The sequence below is a fragment of the Aquarana catesbeiana genome, linkage group LG02 (assembly GCF_042186555.1).
Source record: "Aquarana catesbeiana isolate 2022-GZ linkage group LG02, ASM4218655v1, whole genome shotgun sequence".
Lineage (NCBI taxonomy): Eukaryota > Metazoa > Chordata > Amphibia > Anura > Ranidae > Aquarana > Aquarana catesbeiana.
In genome coordinates this window covers 91,929,135-91,948,006 of record NC_133325.1, presented here as the reverse complement: position 1 = coordinate 91,948,006, position 18,872 = coordinate 91,929,135, and the positions used below count along the sequence as shown (strand labels likewise).

The following is an 18,872-nucleotide window of genomic DNA, read 5'->3' as shown; positions in this document are numbered from 1 at the left end:
AAAGATTTGTGCTGGGAGGGGGGATTTCAGCAGGGGGGTGGATTTGTCCTGGGAGGAGGGGGGACTTTATGCTTAGGGGTAAGCATGCAGATTAGAATTTTTTTTTTTTGGAGGGGGATTTGCTGACATATAATACTCATACATCTGGGGGGAGGGTACAGTTTGGCATGTTCGCCCTGGGCTTCAGATGACTTTGTCTCAGCACTGGTGGCCGGTGAGTGTATTTGACTACTTGCTTATATGGCAGCTTGTATTATTGTGTTTATTCTTACACACACTGATTATTTCACAAACATCCAAAACTTCTAGCTGATGTGTAGGAGGCTGGGAGCAGGAACCACTGTGTCAACCCGTCTCCTAGCAACCAGCCCTGCTGTCAAAGGGTCACTATCAGGCTCGGGGAAGGCGGGGGTACTGGCCACGCCCAGTCCATGTTGTGTTGGGGCTGACCCAGCACGCAGCGTCACGGGGAATCTCTGCGTCGTGCGCGTTGACGTCCAGGGATCTCCTAGTAGCAGCGAAGTGCGTTGTGCGCTGTCTGTGACGAGTCTCTGGGGACCAGGAACAGCGTTGTCACCTCTTCTTCTTCATCTCCTCCGCCCGCTGCCTGTCTGTGGGTGTCCTCATTGTCCGCCCTGGACTGACTGGACCTGTGACACTGTCCTGGCCCAAAGCCGAGCCTGCTTCTGCAGGGGATAAGGATGGAGCTGCGGCAGAGCTGCATATAGGTGTGAGGAGCGGCAGGTAAGTGTCTGTGAGGGAACAGCGGGGGGGGGGGGGGGGATTGTTGACATTCCTGTGTGACTGACAGGTAATCGGGAAGTTCCTCAGTCACTTCCCTCTGCTCATCCCTGACATTCCATTGGTGGCTATGGCATTGCTTCCCAATACAGACCAATCACAGCACATGTCATGAGCTTTCACCCCTTTAAAGTCCTTTTCTGGAACTTTTTGTTTACAAGTCTAAATCCAGTATTCTTCCTTCTTTTTTTTTTTTTTTTTTTGCTAGAAAGTTACTTATAACCCCAAACGTTATACATTTTTTTTAAATGTATATAAATATAGAAGAGACCATAGAGAATAAAATGGCGATCGTTGCAGCTTTTTTATGTCATTTATTTACACAGCCGTTTTGCAAACGTAATTTATTTTTGGGGGAAAAAAATACACTTTAATTAAAAAAACTAACAAAACACAATATCTACCCCATTTTAATTACATTTTTTTTCTATAATGTGAAAGATGATGTTACGCCGAGTAAATAGATACCTAACATGTCACGCTTTAAAATTGTGCAAACTTGTGTAATGGCGACAAACTACAGTACTTAAAAAAAAAAAAAAAAAAAAATATCTACAGACGAAGCTTTAAACTAAAGATGCAATAAAATTTCAGCGGCTGAGAATCAGTATTATTGGCATTTTTGCAGAGAAAAGAAAAGGGTGCCGATAATGGCACCGAAAACGCATGCGATTTTACCACGATTTTACCATGCTTATGGTGTGGGCCTCATAGGTCACGTGGCTCAAAAACTGCTTCAAAAATGTGTTATTGGTGCGTTCTTGCTGCATTTTCAGTGCATTTCAACTAGGAATTGACCTTCCTTTTTTTTTTTTTTTTTTTTTTTTTTTGCATTTTAGTGTAAATATGAGATCTGAGGTCTTTTTGACCCCAGATCTCATATTTAATTCTATTACAAGGGATGTTTACATTCCTTGTACAGTAATAGGAATAAAAGTGACATCATTTTTTATTTTTTTAAAAAACAGTGTAAAAATAAAAGGTAAAATAGATAAGAAAAAAAATGTTTTAAAACGCACTCCATCCTGTCGAGCTCGCGTGCAGAAGCGAACGCATACGTGAGTAGCGCCCTCATATGAAAATGGTGTTCAAACCACACATGTGAGGTATCGTCGCGATTGGTAGAGCGAGAGCAATAATTCTAGCCCTAGATCTCCTCTGTAACTTAAAACATGCAACCTGTAGAATCTTTCTAAACGTCGCCTTTGGAGATTTTTAAGGGTAAAAGTTTGTCACCATTCCATAAGCGGGCACAATTTTGAAGTGTGACATGTTGGGTATCAGTCTACTTGGCATAACATTATCTTTCACAATATAAAAAAAATTGGGCTAACTTTACTGTTGTCTTATTTTTTAATTAAAAAAACTGTATTTTTTTTCCCCAAAAAAGGGCAGTGATGGTGAACCTTGGCACCCCAGATGTTTTGGAACTACATTTCCCATGTTGCTCCACTACACTTGCATGAGCATCATGGGAAATGTAGTTCCAAAACATCAGGGGTGCCAAGGTGTGACATCACTGCTCTAGGGTATTAGAAAAAAAAAAAGTATAATGTTTTTGGGGGTTCTAAGTAATTTTCTAGCAAAAAAACTGTTTTTAACTTGTAAACAACGCATCTTAAAAAGAGGCTTGGTCCTTAAGTGGTTAAATGGCTTTACAGTTTACATGTCTAGAGTTACAGAGGAGGTCTAGGGCTAGAATTATTGCTCTCGCTCTAACGTTTGCAGTAATACCTCACGTGTGGTGCAAATACCGCTTACACATGCGTGCGTGACTTGCGTATGTGGGGGGCGCTTTTAAATTTTTTTATTTATTTTATTTTTACACTGTCCCCTTTTTTTTTTTTTTTTTTTTAATTTTGAGCACTTTTACTCCTGAGAAAGGATAGAGAGCTTCTGAAAGCGTTGCAGTAGCTCATGAGAAAGCCAGCAGCTGGCTGTAAAAATACCGGGGGCTATGGCTGTTATCTTTAGATATAATCCTGGTAAACCACTTGCAAACCTCAACGTATCAATACGTATTGCAGTCGGCAAGTGGTTAAAAGGTTTAAATTTAGGAAATCCTTGTGACAGTTCTGTTACCCGTACCCACACTTGTGCCTCATTCAGGCAGTTCTTGCCACCGCCACTTTTAGAATCTGTCAATTTGGCGACAACGTTTACTCACTTGCCATCTGGCGTTTCTGTTTAGCATTTATTTTTTGTTGCTACAAAATTGCTTAAAACACCTGAATGCTAGTATATTCTGAAAGCAGGGGCCCTGGAGAATAAAATGGTGTGGTTTTTTTTTTTTTTTTTTATGTCGCTTGACATTTGTGCAGTAATTTATCAAACACAAATTTTCAATAAAAAATACACTTAACAGTAGTGGTGCACTGAAATGAAAATTCTGGACGGAAACAGAAAATTCAGGATGCATTTGGCCAAAAACCAAAACTGAAAAGGACAGTTAAAAAAAAAAAAAAAAAAAAGCATGAAAAATGCATTCCTTTAAATTCTATGTACAGTATGTCTTCCCACTGGTCCGTTGCACTTCCATTTCAGTGTAACACAGCTTCCCATTGCAATGCATCGAAAACGCACCCATGTTGTGTTTTTGATGCGGTTTTGTGGGTCACATGATCTATGAAAATTGTGTTTGTTTTTGGTGGCCATTATCGGCACCTTTTTTTTTTTTTTTTTTTTTTTTTTTTTTTTTTTTTTTTTTTTTCTATAAGGCCAAACACAGATAACCCTATTTTCGGCTTGGTGCATCACTACTTAAAAGAATTTTAGTGCGCACAAACACAATGTAATACCCTTTTTTTAGTGGTCACGTTGCGTCGAGTAAATTGATCCCAACCATGTCAAGATTTAAAATTGCACACAGTAGAGGGAAGTCGGCAACCAGGTGTACAATGCGTATGCATACTTCTTTATTGCAGAATAAACAATATATAGTTGCGCTCCGCTGCTAGCTAAATTTTTAGTGATCACATACTTCATATTTACCGATGTGTAAAATATATGTGTCATTAAGAGATACCATAAGCCTACTATGTCCTAGTGTACATCACTATTGATTAAAGTGGTTTTAAAGGCTCAAGGTTTTTTACCTTCATGCATTCTGTGCATGAAGCTAAACAATCTTCTGTGTGCAGCTGCACTCCCTAGTACTTACCTGAGCCCCATCACGATCCAGCGTTGTGCACGAGAACCTCGGCTCATTCTATGCTTGAGCCAATCAGTAGAGACAGGGGTGTGGGCTGAATGGACACACAGAGCCTGCCCCCCCAATACAAATGACTTTAAAAAAGACATTTGTAAACAAGCAGATCACCTTGAAAAAAGACTTTCCTCATCCCTGACCTGCGTTGTTTCTAGGAGGCATGGGTAATGTCACTGTGCCTCACCATTGCCTTCTTTAATAACCGGATGCTAGAAATTCTAGGGGAGTGCATTCTTGCAATGGGTTTGTGGCAGGGTGGATAAAAATCAACGATTTAAAAAAAAAATAAAAATCTGATTTTATTTTTTTGGGGGTTTTTTTTAATCAAATTTTATTTACTAAAATGCTTTTGGAGTAAAAGTCTATCTAAAGATCATTTTCTGTTTAAGATACATTAATAATTTAGTTTATTCGGCATGAAATGGAGCTTAGTTATGTAGCATGAGACTGTATATTCTGCTATATTTACATTTTTGGTAAACTCATTCAATGAACCCAAGCTCTGCAAGATAACATGCACGGCATTGATGCATTCACACAATTTCACAGTGACCGTGAGATGAAAAAAAAAAAACAGGAATATTTCTTTATCCCATTGTTTTGCAAATATGTACAATACAAACTGTATGACTGAATCAGTTCTGATATCGCTGTTTTACTAACCCGACAGCTGCTTATTCTAAATAGGAAACCTTCATTTTGTTTGCATTTTGTCCTTACATTTTAAAGAGCTCCTGTCATTCCAGATCCATCATGGCAGCGCCTTTTAGCTGGCATCCACTCACCTGCTGCCGCCACATCCCTCACCTTGTTGTGTCACTGCCACATCACCAGCCGTCCCATTAAAGTGAATGGGACTGTCAGTGAATCAACAGCAGGTCAGAGGAGGAACCACTGCGGGACAGAGATGACATTTGCTCTATAAAAAAATATGATTCAAATCAAGCCTTTTTACTAGTGATTTAAATCGCGATTTAAATTGACTTGATTTAAATCAAATCCACCCTGGTTTGTGGGGTTTCTTGCGGGTTTTTGAGCTCCCAGTGCTGCAGGATGGTGCAATGTTATCACCCATGTTTCCTGGGAGGCGTCACAGTCCTGGGCAGAGGTAAGTCTTTTTTATTTTATTTATTTTTTTCTGTTCATCTGTTTATTTACAAATGGCTTTTTAAAGATTGGAAGGTTGCTTCCAAAAATGTGGAGCTTCTGTTTGCCTTGTTCAGGCACTTCTGGCACAGGATGACAACTGTCTTCATTGGCGCTGTTGTGTTGTCATCCAGTCATATGGAGATTGTGCTGACACATATTGCACAAACCAGTGGTCCCCAACCATTTTAGCACAGGGACGGGTTTCGTGGAAGAAAATTTTGTCAAGGGGCACGGGATTCCACGTTCGTGGGTGATTTGTTGGGGTAATGGCTGGTGTTAGCGCTTCAGTCATCACCTCACCATGATTCTTATGATGTCAGGATGATTGAAGCACATTATTTCTATTATTACATTGCAATATAAGATGAAATAACTCAACTCACCATAATGCAACATTAGCAGCATTTTTACTTGTCACCGTCACCAGCATTTTACTTGTCACCGTCACCTGCCACCCAGATGCAGCAGATGTAATAATCTCTCTGCTCACTTGTGGCTGCAGCTCTGTCAAAGGCGGAACAGTGGTAATGCGAGGCGGGCAGTGAGTGCTGCAGAGGCACCACAGACCGTCGCTGGCCCGGGGTCTGGGGACAACCAGCACAAACCTTTGTCACAGTCGGGAAGCTGGTCCTGACCAAAGATGTAAGATGAAGCACATGTGGTAAGGAAGTGTTTGGAGGAGAACAGCAGCACTAAGATATGTCAGATAATAACAAAAAGGTAAAAACTGTATTTTATAAAAAAACACGACAAACGTTTCTAATATACAGTGCTTTAGCAAACTGTTATAGAGTTGAGGTCTAGTACTAATTTAAATAATCTGCGTACCCGAAAAATTCAGACTTGGGGGGGGGGGGGGGGGGGAGAATCGGGCAGTGGCTGCAGCATTGGGAACATGTTACATGTTCCACCCTAAAAATAGGGATGTAACATGTAACATGTTCCCTAAGGTAAACAAATCCTTTAACAAGTTGGGGATCCCAAACATTGGCTGCTTTGAGGTTTAGATTTGCTGGTTTTCTCACTGATCTAGATCAGAAAATCTCTGTTTTTATATTGTGCTCTGGTTTCAGGGATTTCAAGCAAGGCTTGTTGCAGTTAAATTAATACAGACCATTTCTGACTTGCTGCATTCACAAGTTGTGTATCTCTGAAAGTGAAAGATAACAGCAGAGAAAGATCAGGTCTCCGCCCCTGCCAGGCAGGACTGTGCTGTGAAGCAGAGCTGTGTAAATCTGAGGACTGGATGGTTAGAAATATATAATTCCTTTGTCAGGTAAACCTCTCCTATATACAGTATATAGTTCATTTATATGTTTTAACTGTTTGCTATGAGTTCAGCTTTGACCCCTTACAAAAAAATTAATTAATAAAAGTAGATGGAAAAAGCTGGAAAAACATAGCAACGAAAGACGGAACAGATGATTATTTTCTCTATTGGCTAATTAAAAGATGCCAAAGCTCAAAACTCTTTAAGAATGTTTCAAAATGTGTCACACGGGTGTGAATGCAGACTAATAGTGATTTTGTTGTTGGCTCTTTCTGCAATGATCACTGTGCTGTACACTGCAGTATTCCATGGTAATCCATAAAGTTTATTAAATTGTAGTTATGTTTAGCTGTTAGTAGCAGCTGATTACAGTGCAGCATATTGCATTGTACAGCAAACCTAGGAATCAGAAAAAAAGTGTTGTTCCCCCCCAGTAAAATGTTGACCTGTTTTTACTCCATGTTTAACCCTGAACGAGTTCTAATTAATGTCTGCCACGCCTTTCTCTCCTTGTCTACTTTTTTCTTTTTGATTTGTTTGTATTAAGTGTAAACATAGTATTTTTAAAAATGCTTTTTCCCTTATCGTCTTTCAGGACAGCACTTGAGAGAGTGACTCCTCCCCTTGCCAACAGGAAACACCTCTTCCACCAAACTTTAAAAGGAGGCTCCTTTCCACACATTGTCAGTTTTTGTGTTTCCTCCGGAGGGAACACTTCGTGGGGAAGTCAGGGCTCTCAGGTGCTGTCCTGGGAGCTCAGGTTTCCTGGTTTTTTCATCTAAAATGTATGCAGGGCTTAGCGAGCACAAAAATCGCAATTTCCCAGTACACTCTGTTATTTCTGAAGCTATTAAGAAAGAGTGGGCAGAGCCAGAGAGAAAGCCTTTCTTTCCCAAAGCCTTAAAAAGGCGTTTCCCTTTTGATGAGGATCCAGCGGCGGTTTGGAACAAAAACCCCAAACTAGATGCCGCGTTTTCCCAGGTCTCGAGGTCTACAGATTTGGCATTCGAGGACATGGGGGTGTTGAGAGATCCCATAGATAAAAGGATGGACCAGCTACTAAAGAGGGCTTGGCAATCCATCATGGGAAATCTTAAACCTACTATGGCAACTACAGTGGTATCCAGAAATATGGAGTTCTGGTTAGAGCAACTTAAGGCCCATATCTCAGCAGACTCACCAAAACAAGAAATTTTGGATTCATTTTCAACTCTGTCTGCCGCTGTCGCATTTATATCGGATGCTTCAGCGGAATCAATTAAAATGACAGCTAGATCTGCTGCCCTAGCCAACTCAGCCAGAAGGGCTCTGTGGTTGAAAACTTGGCCGGGGGACGCGGCATCCAAAAACAAGCTGTGTGGGATACCGTTCCTGGGTGACTTGCTTTTTGGACCTGATTTAGATGCGGTTCTAGATAGAACTGCTGATAAAAAGAAGTCTTTTCCCATCAAAAAGAAAAAGCAGCCAGTTAAACGGTTTTTTCGTTCCCAAAGGGCTCAAGAACAAACCAAACCCCAGGAGAAAAGAAAAAATTGGGCATCGCAGAAGGGTAAAGGCAAAGGAAATGTCCTTTTCCATCCTCCTGCAGCCTCCGGTAAAGCACAATGACTTGTGCGTACCAGTGGGGGGAAGGCTTCAAAGTTTCCTTCCTTCCCCTTTGGGCCAGCATGACAGAAAGTCTATATATTTTGGACATGCTGTCCCAAGGTTACAGGATAGAGTTTTCGGATCGCCCGCCAGAAAGATTCTTTGTAACAAACCTACCAAGGGATCTAACAAAGGCTCTGGCCATGAAGAACCTTTTAAAGGATCTGAGGCACCAGAGGGTAGTGATACCAGTATCCCCAGAAGAACAGGGTCAGGGTTTCTATTCACACATCTTTCTGATAAGAAAACCATCCGGAAACTTCCGTCTTATCCTCAACCTAAAACCCCTGAACAAGTCAGTCCTATACAAAAAGTTTTGTATGGACTCAATTTTCACGGTCAGAAACATTCTGACAAAAGATTGTTTTATGGCATCAATCGATCTGAGGGATGCTTATCTTCATATTCCTGTAGCACCTCAGTCCCAGAAGTTCCTGAGGTTTGCGGTGAATATGGGCAAGGAGATTATACATCTTCAGTTCAGGGCCCTTCCCTTCGGCCTGTCGTCAGCTCCTCGTATTTTTACGAAGATAATGGCGGAAGCTCTCGCCCCTCTTCGACTCCAGGGGATTGCGGTAATTCCATATCTGGACGACCTCCTCTTTTTTGCCCCATCCAGGGAAAAGTTGCAGGAGGATTTGAACAGATCCCGCAGTCATTTGGAGTCACTAGGGTGGATAGTGAATGTTCAAAAATCAAATTTCATCCCAGCTCAGCAAGTACTGTTTCTGGGTTATTTGATAGATTCAGTGGAGCAAAAGATTTTTCTCCCAGAAGAGAAAAAGATCAAGGTCCAAAGGGTAATAACGGCATTACAAACAAATCAACTGATTTCAGTCCGAAAGGTTATGTCGGCTCTGGGGACATTAACCTCTTCAATGCCAGCCATCCAATGGGCAAGGCTGCATTTCAGGACTCTCCAGAGGTTCCTTCTAAGGACATGGAACCACAGGACGGAGAGTTTGGATACAAAAGTAAAGATTCCCACCAGAGTCAAACGTTCACTTTGGTGGTGGAAAAGTCAGGTGGTACTGCAAAGAGGTCTTCTTTGGTCTTTTCCGACCGGGAAAGTGGTCACAACAGACGCCAGTTTGCAGGGATGGGGGGCCCACATGGGTCAAGCCTTAGCGCAGGGAACATGGTCCCAGTTCGAGGCCCAAAGATCCTCAAATTGGAGAGAGCTGAAGGCAGTTGCCCTAGCATTAGCTTTCTTCTCTCAAAACCTCATTGGTTGCCATGTCCAGATTTTGTCGGACAATGCCACGGCCATAGCCTACCTGAACAAACAGGGAGGCACAAGAAGCAGGGCCCTTCACTTACTGTCAGTAGAGATTCTGGAGTGGGCGGAGAACCACTTACTATCTCTATCCGCAGTCCATCTAAAAGGCACATTGAACGAAGTAGCGGATTATCTGAGCCGACAGTTCAGGAATCAGAGTGGAGTCTGAACAGGAAGGTGTTTGCATTAATCACCAGTGTTTGGGGCCTTCCGCAGGTAGATCTGTTTGCTTCAAAACAAAACACGCAGCTCCCGAATTTTTTCTCCCTTCAGAGAGACATTTGCTCTCAGGGGATAGATGCTCTGGCACATCCGTGGGATTTTCACCTGGGGTATGCTTTTCCTCCATTTCGATTAATCCCTCTAGTGTTGAGGAAAATACTGGAAGAGAGAGTATCAATCATTTTGATTACTCCATATTGGCCAAAGAGAGCTTGGTTTTCCACGATTCTGCAGTTGGCAATCAAACCATGTTGGCATCTCCCGCTCAGTCAGGATCTGTTGATTCAGGGGCCAGTGCTTCATCCAGGGGTAGACAGGTTAAAGCTCACTGCCTGGTATCTGAGGAGCAATTAATGAGAAGCAAAGGCTTTTCAGAACGTTTAACTGCTACGTTGCTTTCCAGTAGGAAAAAGGTAACCAGGGATATTTACGCCAAAGTATGGAAAGTCTATGTTTCTTTCTGTCATTCCGAACATAGGGGGGTTAAAGACCTAGTTTCAGTGCTGGAATTTTTGCAAAAGGGTGCAGACAAGAATCTGGCGGTCAGCACTCTTAAGGTGCAGGTGGCTGCCTTGGAAGTTTATCTGGAGAGATCCTTATCTTCAGAAACTCTGATCATGAGATTTTTCAAAGCACTTTCCAGGTCGAGACCGGTACCGGTGAAGCATTTCCCAAATTGGGATCTCTCGGTGGTTCTGCAGGCTCTGGCAAAAGAACCATTTGAGCCTTTACAGGCCATATCCCTAAAGAATTTAACTTTGAAGACTATTTTTCTGGTCGCAATTACTTCAGCAAGAAGGATTAGTGAACTGCACGCCCTATCAGTAAAAGAGCCTTTTTTGTCAGTTTTTCCTGATAGAGTTGTCCTTAAAGTAGATCCGGGGTTTTTGCCAAAAGTGGCAAGCTTTAGTAACAGGTCTCAAGAGATTACTCTACCAACCTTTTCTGCTAACCCTTCGGGTGCAAAGGAAGAGCAGTTTCACAATTTAGACGTAAGACGTATCCTATTACAGTATTTGGAAGTAACAGGAGGGTTTAGAGTTTCAGATTCATTATTTGTTCTTTTCTCTGGAAACAAGAAAGGCCAACAAGCATCAAAAGCATCATTGGCTAGATGGCTTAAGACAGCTATTTCTGTAGCCTATTCTCAAATGGGTTTATCTTCCCCGCTGGGAATTAGGGCTCATTCAACAAGAGCCCAGGCCACTACATGGGCAGAAAGAGCTGGTGCCACCCCAGATCAGATTTGTAAGGCGGCTACGTGGTCAAGCTACTTAACGTTTGTCCGTCATTACAGACTGGATCTCCTGTCAGCAGGTGATCAGGCTTTTGGCAGAAAGGTTCTGCAGGCTGTGGTCCCTCCCTAGGGGGGTAAGTCTCTATTATCCTCTCAAGTGCTGTCCTGAAAGACGATAAGGGAAAATTCAAGTTAGACTTACCGGTAACTTGTTTTCCTTGAGTCTTTCAGGACAGCAGCATCCCGCCCTATTGTTTTTTCATATATATACTGTGACTAATCATATCTCGATTATGTGTTCCAGTTTGGGGCCGGAGGTTCTCTACTACTACTGACAATGTGTGGAAAGGAGCCTCCTTTTAAAGTTTGGTGGAAGAGGTGTTTCCTGTTGGCAAGGGGAGGAGTCACTCTCTCAAGTGCTGTCCTGAAAGACTCAAGGAAAACAAGTTACCGGTAAGTCTAACTTGAATTTTATTCCATTTGGAAAAAAAAAGCACTACATCTTGTGCCAAAAAACATTCTATTAGTGTCCTAAGCAGGGCAAATTGCAGACTAAAACCTTGTACACACAATCGGAATTTCCGACGGGAATTGTGTGATGACAGGCTGCTAGCGGAAAATCCGACCGTTTGTATGCTCCATCGGACAATTTTTGTCGGCTTTTCCGTGGACAAATGTTGGATGGCAGGCTTTAAAATTTTCTGGGGACAAATGTGTGTTGTCGGATTTTCCGAGCGTGTGTACACAAGTCCGTCGGACAAAAGTCCAAAGTACAAACACGCATGCTCGGAAACAAGGACGAGCCAGAAGATTTCAATCTTGTAAACTAGCGTTCATAATGGAGATTTAACATTTGTGACGTGGCAAATTATGAAGTCTCAAAATGCAGCGCACAATTCTCTTCTTATTTAATGGGATAATAATGAAGCTGCTTTTCTGGTGATACTGATGGAGTTATTGCAAACAAATTTTCACAGGCTTTTTTTTTTTTTCTAGCGATATCATCAAGATTTGACAAAGTTTTTCTCTGTTTGTCAAGTTTTATCTCACTGAACAATAAAAGAGGATTGCTCAGAGATGGATTAACTCTTTGTGGCAAGACAGGGCTCAAATGATAGGAAATCTTATACTCTATATTATGACTAGGGATGAGCCGAACACCCCCCTGTTCGGTTCGCACCAGAACATGCGAACAGGAAAAAAGTTCGCTCGAACAAGCGAACACCGTTAAAGTCTATGGGACACGAACATGAATAATCAAAAGTGCTAATTTTAAAGGCTTATATGCAAGTTATTGTCATAAAAAGTGTTTGGGGACCTGGGTCCTGCCCCAGGGGACATGGATCAATGCAAAAAAAAGTTTTAAAAACGGCCGTTTTTTCAGGAGCAGTGATTTTAATAATGCTTAAAGTCAAACAATAAAAGTGTAATATCCCTTTAAATTTCGTACCTGGGGGGTGTCTATAGTATGCCTGTAAAGGGGCGCATGTTTCCTGTGTTTAGAACAGTCTGACAGCAAAATGACATTTGGAAGGAAAAAACACATTTAAAACTACCCGTGGCTATTGCATTGCCGACAATACACATAGAAGTTCATTGATAAAAACGGCATGGGAATTCCCCCCAGGGAAACCCCGAACCAAAATTAAAAAAAAAAAAAATGACGTGGGGGGGTCCCCCTAAATTCCATACCAGGCCCTTCAGGTCTGGTATGGATATTAAGGGGAACCCCGGCCAAAATTTAAAAAAAAAAATGACGTGGGGTTCCCCCTAAATTCCATACCAGACCCTTCAGGTCTGGTATGGATTTTAAGGGGAACCCCGCGCCAAAAAAAAAAAAAAAAAACGTCGTGGGGTTCCCCCAAAAATCCATACCAGACCCTTATCCGAGCACGCAACCTGGCAGGCCGCAGGAAAAGAGGGGGGGACGAGAGTGCGGCCCCCCCCCCCTCCTGAACCGTACCAGGCCACATGCCCTCAACATTGGGAGGGTGCTTTGGGGTAGCCCCCCAAAACACCTTGTCCCCATGTTGATGAGGACAAGGGCCTCATCCCCACAACCGTGGCCGGTGGTTGTGGGGGTCTGCGGGCGGGGGGCTTATCGGAATCTGGAAGCCCCCTTTAACAAGGGGACCCACAGATCCCGCCCCCCCCCCTGTGTGAAATGGTAAGGGGGTACTTACCCCTACCATTTCACTAAAAAACTGTCAAAATAGTTAAAAATGACAAGAGACAGTTTTTGACAATTCCTTTATTTAAATGCTTCTTCTATCTTCCTTCATCTTCTTCTTCTTCTTCTGGTTCTTCTGGTTCTTCTGGCTCTTCTGGTTCTTCCTCCGGCGTTCTCGTCCAGCATCTTCTCCGCGGCGTCTTCTATCTTCTTCTCCTCGGGCCGCTCCGCACCCATGGCATGAGGGGAGGCTCCCGCTCTTCTCTTCATCTTCTTCTTCATCCTCTTCTCTTCTTCATCTTCTTCATCTTCTTCATCTTCATCTTCTCTTCTTTTCTTCTACGGGCCGCTCCGCATCCATGCATGAAGGGAGGCTCCCGCTGTGTGACGGCGTCTCCTTGTCTGACGGTTCTTAAATAACGGGGGGCGGGGCCACCCGGTGACCCCGCCCCCCTCTGACGCACGGTGACTTGCGGGACTTCCCTGTGACGTCATGGGGAATGCCACAGGGAAGTCCCGTCATGTCCCGTGCGTCAGAGGGGGGCGGGGTCACCGGGTGGCCCCGCCCCCCGTTATTTAAGAACCGTCAGACGAGGAGACGCCGTCACACAGCGGGAGCCTCCCTCCATGCATGGATGCGGAGCGGCCCGCAGAAGAAAAGAAGAGAAGATGAAGATGAAGAAGATGAAGAAGAAGATGAAGAGAAGAGCGGGAGCCTCCCCTCATTCCATGGGTGCGGAGCGGCCCGAGGAGAAGAAGATAGAAGACGCCGCGGAGAAGATGCTGGACGAGAACGCTGGAGGAAGAACCAGAAGAGCCAGAAGAACCAGAAGGAAGATAGAAGAAGCATTTAAATAAAGGAATTGTCAAAAACTGTCTCTTGTCATTTTTAACTATTTTGACAGTTTTTTAGTGAAATGGTAGGGGTAAGTACCCCCTTACCATTTCACACAGGGGGGGGGCCGGGATCTGGGGGTCCCCTTGTTAAAGGGGGCTTCCAGATTCCGATAAGCCCCCCGCCCGCAGACCCCCACAACCACCGGCCACGGTTGTGGGGATGAGGCCCTTGTCCTCATCAACATGGGGACAAGGTGTTTTGGGGGGCTACCCCAAAGCACCCTCCCAATGTTGAGGGCATGTGGCCTGGTACGGTTCAGGAGGGGGGGGGGCCGCACTCTCATCCCCCCCTCTTTTCCTGCGGCCTGCCAGGTTGCGTGCTCGGATAAGGGTCTGGTATGGATTTTTGGGGGAACCCCACGACGTTTTTTTTTTTTTTTTTTTTGGCGCGGGGTTCCCCTTAAAATCCATACCAGACCTGAAGGGTCTGGTATGGAATTTAGGGGGAACCCCACGTCATTTTTTTTTTTTTAAATTTTGGCCGGGGTTCCCCTTAATATCCATACCAGACCTGAAGGGCCTGGTATGGAATTTAGGGGGACCCCCCTCCACGTCATTTTTTTTTTTTTTTAATTTTGGTTCGGGGTTTCCCTGGGGGGAATTCCCATGCCGTTTTTGTATCAATGAACTTCTATGTGTATTGTCGGCAATGCAATAGCCGCGGGTAGTTTTAAATGTGTTTTTTCCTTCCAAATGTCATTTTGCTGTCAGACTGTTCTAAACACGGGAAACATGCGCCCCTTTACAGGCATACTATAGACACCCCCCAGGTACGAAATTTAAAGGGATATTACACTTTTATTGTTTGACTTTAAGCATTATTAAAATCACTGCTCCTGAAAAAACGTCCGTTTTTAAAACTTTTTTTTGCATTGATACATGTCCCCTGGGGCAGGACCCGGGTCCCCAAACACTTTTTATGACAATAACTTGCATATAAGCCTTTAAAATTAGCACTTTTGATTTCTCCCATAGACTTTTAAAGGGTGTTCCGCGGCATTCGAATTTGCCGCGAACACCCCAAATTGTTCGGTGTTCGGCGAACTTGCGAACAGCTAATGTTCGAGTCGAACATGAGTTCGACTCGAACTCGAAGCTCATCCCTAATTATGACATTAAAAAAAAATAAAAATTTGGGTTTACATCCACTTTAAGTCTTCTTGCACGCTGGCGCCTGTGCAACCAAAATATAATCAAATTTCCGCTACCTGGGAAGCCCAGGTGCTATGTACAGACACCCATGAATGGCTGTGCAAGGCTGTACTTGGGTATATTCTGGTGCTTTCATAAGCACTTGTAAAGTCTACGGAGGTATTTATAGAAAAAAGTAGAAAAATTTGTTATACAAGTGTTTACATGAGTAAAGCTATGCGCAGCTATCAGTATGCAGCACCTGAGCTTCCCTGGCAGATGGTAATACATTGTCATTTGTTTACAGGCCCAGGTACCTGTGTGCAAGAAGAGTAAAATGTGTTTGTTTTTTGTTTTTTATTTTATTTTTTTAACAGTAATATTGGATGTTTTAAAACTGCTCATGTTCGTGTGTGGAGTGGTTGGAGGTGCATAGAGAAAATATTATTCATGTATAAAATATATTATTTCTTGGAGAGTATCACCAAAAACCAAATTAACATGAGCTAATTATCTCATCCTTTAGACAGCCTAGGTGACTCAGAGACATGACCTTTAGGACAGACTTGCCATCTTTTAGCTCGGAAGACACAATCAACATTATCATAAATAAACATAGAAAACCTTCACACAATAGCAGAGTTAATTAACACAAACAACAATGGGTGAAATACTCTTAGGCTATGTTTCCACTATTGCTTCCCCAAAGTCGTGTGATTTTGCCGCAATTTTTTTACCGCAATTTTTTGCCGCGACTTGCAGCAATGCCTGTGTATTCTTGAGGTCTATGGACCTCACGGCGCATCAAAGTGGGACCAAAGTAGTGCAGGGACTACTTTGAAGTCGATGCGTCTTGAAGTCGCACTGATATGAACGGTACTCATTGGAAATCATGGGGTACAACTTGTCATGCGACTTTTCAGTCCCAAATCGCATGAAAAGTCGCACCAATGGAAACCTAGCCTGAGAGCCCACACTAGCCTTATTTACAATAAACACATTATATCAGACAGCAGGTGGCTGGAGTTGATGACATCAGCATCTTCTATGAGCCCCAACATTATGAATCAGTCACTATTTATAATATGGCATATACAGGGTTCCCAGAGTTTTGTGTTTTGGGGGGACATGGACTTGAATCCAAAGTAACATTACTTCAAAGTCCCCAGGCATACACCTCGCAAAGAGTATTGTTCCCTTAAAATCCAGGACCCATAATCAGAAGGCAAGAGGCTGGCATTCAGTCCTCTCCAAATGCCTCTGTCCTGGCTAGGTCTGTCACAGAATATCATTGAAGTCGGATCAAAGTAGGATCCTTGTCCTAACCATCCGACTCGTGACATCTGACATGGTGATTACAGCAGCAGTAAAAGGAATTTATGTCACTCTGGTATTGTTTTAATTGGTCAAAGGACAAGTCGTACTATCTCAAAGTCGGACCAAAATCTTATTTTGTTCATGCAGGTCGGATGGAAGTAGGACCGATGTAGGACAGATGTAGCAGGGCAAAGTAGGATGACAGTCGTGTTGTACCAGTGTGAACCCAGCCTTAAGAGAGTTCTCCTCCTAATCTTAGCTTCATTACCTGTATAGAAGAAACCTGGTACCCAGAAAGCTTGCTGATTGATAGGAGATCAAATACTTATTTTATAACTTTTTTTTTAAATGCCTTTTTTCTCTGGTAATTTTTGTTGTTGTTCTGTCTCTCACTGTTAAAATAAACCTACCATTAAAATTATAGACTGATCATTTTTTTGTCAGTGGGCAAATGTACAAAATCAGCAGGAGATCAAATACTTTTTTTCACTCACTGTATGTAGGCAGATTTGATTCATCTCTGTATATCACCTGAGGATAGTCACTTTGCTGGGTATATGAAAGAGTTTACAACCAGTTTCAGTGTAAGGCCCCTTTCACACGGGACGGATCCGTGTTGATCCGCCCCGTGTTTATCCGCTGCTCAGCGGGGATCGCTCCGTTTTCCCCAGCTGAGCAGGCAGATGACAGGGCGGGACCCACACACTGTGCAGGAACCGCCCTGTCAGATCTCCGCTCTCCCCTATGGGGGATCGGAGGAACACGGACCGTCTGTCCGTGTTCATCCGATCCGCTCTGCAGACGGATAGAAAAATAGGATTTTCTTCCGTCCGCAGAATCGGACGAGAGCGGAGCCGGACAACATCGGGTGTCAGCGGATGTACATCCGCTGACACCCGCTATCCCATAGGGATGCATGTATGTCCGTATTTCATCCGAAAACGGATGGATGAAATACGGACATACTGTCCGCATGTGTGAAAGGGGCCAAAAGATGTGGGTGGTCAGGATGAGGAGTCCACCCCTGTAAGTTTTATTGCCTGTAGATCCACTTTTTGTTTTTAGAGTGATAAAACTGTTTGTTCTGTAGTGAAATCGTGCAGCAACGTGGTCAACCTGTAAACAGGGTAATCTTAGATGGACGTGTAGATTTAAATGTACTCTGGTCCCCAGAAAATATGCAGGGTACTGTATATTGCTTGTTTACTTTTAGGGGGTTCTGAAAGGGAGCAAGCCGCACAAGTGCCCACATAGGAAGCAGCTTTCAATGGGGGCACTTACCGGAGAGGAGAAGCTAGGAGCAAGCTGCTGCAAGACTCATCAACCTTACTAACTGCACAGTTTCCACCACCCCTCTGCCAGTCCCTCCACTGGCTTCCCATGGCCCAACAAATAAAATTTAAAACATTAACAACATACAAAGCCCTTTACAACTCTGTCCCAAGCTACATCACCAATCTTGTCTCCAAATATCACACAAACGTCCTCTCATCTCCTCCTAAGACTCCCTGCTCTCTAGCTCTCCTCTCCCATCCTCTGGAACTCCCTACCCCAATCTGTCTGGCTATCTCCAACTCTGTCCACTTTTAGGCGATCCTTGAAAACTCATCTCTTCAGGGAGGCCTATCCTGCCTTCAGCTAATAACCAAGTCTTCTATTTCTCCCATCAGTTCATCCCTCAGTTATTACCTTTTGATCTACCAGCCCCTCCTTATTAGATTGTAAGCTCCCAGGAGCAGGGCCCTCCTAACTCTCTTGTATTGTTTCTGTGCTGTCTCCCTTTATGTTGCAAAGTGTTGGCGCTATATAAATCCTGTATATCAAAATGCCTTGATAGTTGCATGTCTGAAGTAGTTGGCATTTCTAGACAGGCTGTATTTGCATGCAGACCATCCTAGGTAATGCCAACATAGGATCCTGATCCAACATGATTGTAAAAACTGAAATGCGATGAATGGGCCAGCGACAGTAAGGCTAGGGAAGAAATAAATTGATGATGTTGGAGGTGTTCCAGCTGTAAAACGAAGCTGCAATTGCTGCAGCTTCTAATGCACACTGAGAGTAGCACACGGTATGCAATGAAAATAGAGCAAGTAAATTCTGTACAAGAGGAGAAGAGCCTGTATAACTGTTCAAGACTGAAGGTAAGGCTGGAGTTCTATCGGAGTAAATTTTACATCTTCTTATGTGGTCTTAAAAGCCATGCACTGTGACCTTTGCTGTTCTATCACTTTTAGATTATAAAAGTGGATTTAGTGAGGAGGTGAACATTTGAATGGAAAAACTAATTTTGGTTTGTCCTTGGCAGTCATTTGCTTGTTGCTGTCCTTGGAGCATTCCACAGGTGACCAAACAAATGGCTCTCCGGTGTGTTTGCCTAGTTTAGAATGCTGAGCTTTTGAGCTGTTTAATGTTCCATTCGCCCACTCTTACCTTGAAAAGTGCAGCATTTGTATTTTTCTTCTAGCAGAATGCCTCACATTTCATTACCCTTAAAGTCCCCCTGTAATTTTCTAGTAAAAGCACTTTATGTATGGGATAAAG

General features: G+C 43.3%; 1 protein-coding gene across 2 annotated transcripts in view; it reads left to right on the top strand.

Moving 5' to 3' along the window:
- The first annotated feature begins 451 nt into the window (after positions 1-451).
- FNDC3A (fibronectin type III domain containing 3A) overlaps positions 452-18,872 on the top strand; it is a 459,441-nt gene continuing 441,020 nt past the window's right edge. The window contains exon 1 of one of the 2 annotated variants that reach the window (XM_073613177.1): positions 452-744. The gene's annotated coding sequence lies outside the window, so the exon portion shown is untranslated. The remainder of the gene's footprint in view (positions 745-18,872) is intronic. The other variant, XM_073613181.1, reaches the window with a different exon arrangement.